Genomic DNA, 3,917 nt, shown 5'->3' with positions numbered 1-3,917 from the left:
TCTGGTTGATCTGTCCCTTGGTGTCAGTGGTGTATTAAGGTCTCCTGTTACAATTGTGTTACTGATAATTTGAGTTTTCATTTCTGTTAATAATTGTTTTATATAACTGGGTGCTCTGGAGTTTGGTGCGTATATATTTAAGATAGTTATCTCTTCCTCTTGGAGTTTTCCCCTTATGAGTATGTAGTGACCTTCTTTGTCCTTTATGGTCATTGTTGGTTTAAAGTTCACGTTGTCTGCAAACAGAATGGCTACTCCTGCCTTTTTTTGGATTCCTGCTGCATGAAGAATTGTTTTCCATCCTTTGACTTTCAGTCTGTGAGTATCCTTCTGTGTTAGATGGGTTTCCTGTAAACAGCATATGGTTGGATTTTGTTTCTTGATCCATTCTGCTAGTCTGTTTCTTTTGATTGGTGCATTGAGACCATTTACATTAATGGTTATTACTGTTAAATGCTGGTTAATTGTAGGAATGTTATCTCTCTGCTGTTGCATCTTTATCTTTCTGTTCTGTTTAATTATTTGCTTTGCTTAGTGGTTTTTTCCTTTGTGTATCTAAACTGTCTTTCAATATTTTTTGCAGGGTCGGTTTGGTGTTCATGAAGTTCTTCAGCTGTTCTTTGTCATGGAAGTATCGTATTGCACCATCTATTTTGAATGATAGTTTTGCAGGATATATCAGTCTTGGTTGGAAATCATTTTGCTTTAGGATCTGGAATACTTCACTCCATGCTCTTCTTGACTTTATCGTTTGTGCTGAGAAGTCTGCTGTGATTCTGATAGGTTTTCCTTTATAAGTGATCTGTCTTTTCTCTCTGACAGCTTTTAATAATCTATTCTTGTGTTGGATTTCTGGGATGGTGATTATTATATGTCTGGGTGTAGTTTTATTTTGGTTATGACTGTTTGGAGTTCTATATGCTTCACTGATCCTGATGTCAGTTTCTGATCTCATGCTTGGGAAATTTTCAGCTATTACTTCTCTAAATATCCTCCTGACATCCTTCATGTTGTCTCCCTCTCTTTCATTAATCCCTATCATTCTTATATTATTCTTCTTTGCATCGTCTTGCAGTTGTTGAATTGTTGTTTCCTGATTCCTTGTTATTTTCAAAAGATCTTTCCTTTCCTGTTCACTAGCTGCAATCCTGTCTTCAAGGTCTGAAATTCTATCTTCACTTTCATTAAGGCGGTTTTTACAACTTTCAGTGGAGTTTTTTATTTCCTGTATATCTCTGTGCATCTGCATTATGTATTCTGTTTGTTTCTTATATTGCTCATCTAGGGATTCTATCTTTTTGTTTAGTTCCTCCAATTTTTTATCTGTGTTTTCTTTAGATATATTTAGAATCTCTTTCATTTCTTTTATCATTTCTTTTTTTATCTGGGAGATTATTTCGAGTTTGAATTTCTTTAAAGCTCCCTGGAGTTGCTTGTCAATTTCAGTGGCTATTGTGTCCGATATATGAGGTGGATGGGATATATTTTCTTCTATATACATCGCTCCTAGGGTTTCTTGAGATGGGCTGGAGGTTTGAGGTTGTAATTTGGTCTTTCGTTTTGTCATTTTCCTATATTTCTGTGTTTCAAGTGTTATTTGAAAGCTTCCTCAGGATCTGTTGAAAATCCCCTTCTGTTTGGAGCTACTGAGACTCTGGCACCGCGCTACCCCAAGCCATTGGGCCTACAGAACCAGTGGCCCTCCTCTGCCTGCTCAGAACTCCGCAGTTCCAGACAAGCTGGGCCTCAGGGACACTGTGCGCCCACCTGCCCCTTGGAAGCTCCACAGTTCTTCAATCGCAGCCGGGTTAAGGTACTCACCACAGGCCGTAGTGCTTCAGGAACCTGTGGACCCTCCCTGGTTGCAGAGATATCCACAGTCCTCCAGACACATGGAGAGGCCGATGCAGGCACCCCAAATCTGCCCAGCTCTTCCTCTGCAGACCAATAGCCAGGCGCGGCAGCTAAACAGGCTGGGCTAGGCTGATAGTGTGGGCAGCTCAGCAGGTCTCCAAGTGAAGCCGGAATGGGGAGGCTGATGTGGAAGCCTCAAACCCACCTCTCCCCTTCACTGCACCTGGAAGCCTGGGGGAACTCCAGCAGTCTGGGCGGAGATATCCAGAGTCCTCCAGACACGCAGAGAGGCCGGTGAGGGCACCCCAGATCTGCCCAGCTCCTCCTCTGCAGACTGCGCCGCTAACTTCGAGGCCACCAGGCCGCACTGCCGCTAGCCGCTTGCGGCCAGCTCACGCCCGTCTACCTGGCCCAGGCCCCAGCCCCGGCCCCGCAGCAGCCTAGGCCGAGGAAAGAGGAGCGCTCTGGTCTCCAGACGGCATCTCTACCAGCAAAATGGCGACTCCACCTTAATGCACACAATTTGATGTTTTTGTATAGTATACACTAGCAGCAGTGTCATCATTCTCAAAAGAAGGAATATACTCATTTTCTTCAACATTTTTCCCCTTTTAAATTATTCCCATTCTTTGCTCCTCCATTATTAATACTAATCTATTCTCTGTACCACATCCCAAAGTTGGATTGAAAGGCAGTGTGGGAAGTGAAACCGTCTGTTATCTCTGGTATCCACGACAAGGCCACTGCTCGGCTAGTCCCAAGAGGAGTGTGCACAGCTTAGGGAGCTGATGCACACAGTGAGTTGACCTTCACTTGGGATAGCACAGACAGTTTTTTCTTGTCCCTGTGAAGCCATCATTTGTTCCCATGAAGCTCCACCAAGACTTGCTGTTCTGCTAATAGATTAGATTTTCTTCCTGTTCCAGATTCTACCCTCCTCCTAAATTTCCATGAACCTATTCATATTCTGGTTGTATAAATAAGCATGCTGAGGGTACTGGTTAGTTTGTTTTCTCTCATCAGGAGGGAGGGCTTTGCCTGAGCCCAGCTTTTGTACACTGACTCCTGTCTTTCTTTATTTCTCATCTTTGTCCCCTCTCTGGAGTTTCCTGAGCTGCTCTGGAAGCAGCAAAGCAGTACTCAGGAAGCTGTAAAATATTGAGGTAACTTGCTCCTTAGGTACCACATAAGGTTATTTAAATAGATGGAGGTTTATTCTGGATTCCACTTCCTATTTCCAGTTCAAACTTCACAGACTGGTTGTAATGTATCATTTACATTGCTACATGTGGATGTGGCCACGAGAAAGGTTGCTTATATGATGATTCATGTATGTACCCTATACCACAGGACAGGATAATATTGGTTTAAAAGCTATAATCCCAGGAGCAGTGGGAGGGATTTGAAATTTCAAGCCAGAGGAACATAGGTCAAAGCTTTGGGACATGACAGAGAGCTTTTTAAAATTGAGAAGTTGCCCTATGAAAACTGCCAAGCAATCAGGATAGGGAACTTATGGAGAGCTCCATAGTAACAATGGAGGAAAGAGATCATAAGTAGTGATGGAAGTAAATAGAAGTATATGTAGTTTGTAAAACTATCTTTCAATGTTGGAAGGAGCATCAAGAGCCATCTAGTAGATGCTATTAATTAAGAGTTTCCTCAGGTAAATCTGGAGGAAGGATCCAAGTCTTCTGATTCCGAGTTGGTAGGATTGTTTTTTTGTCAAATAAATCTTGTTATATAGAGAAAGGACAAACATATCAGGAACTTCCAGCATTAGCTGCTTTGTTTGGCTGTGAGATTCAGAGTCTCAAAATCCCTGGGACACGGTGATAGGTCTTTTTTTCCCTTAGTGAATAGATGAGAAATAATCTTCAGTAGTTATTGAATAGTCCTAAAATCACCAAATCAGAGAAGAAATCATTATAAACTTTGAGAATATTATTTCACATTGTACTTGCAATATTATTAGAAGTATAAATTGCAGGTCTATGCCTGATATGAGGTTATTTTCTGACTCATGCAGAGAAAGATTCACTGTGCATGGGATAGAAAATGAA

Source organism: Cavia porcellus, unplaced genomic scaffold (assembly GCF_034190915.1).
Source record: "Cavia porcellus strain 051 isolate PalLab524CR breed Dunkin Hartley unplaced genomic scaffold, mCavPor4.1 scaffold_15, whole genome shotgun sequence".
NCBI lineage: Eukaryota > Metazoa > Chordata > Mammalia > Rodentia > Caviidae > Cavia > Cavia porcellus.
Note: the sequence above shows the minus strand (reverse complement) of the source record.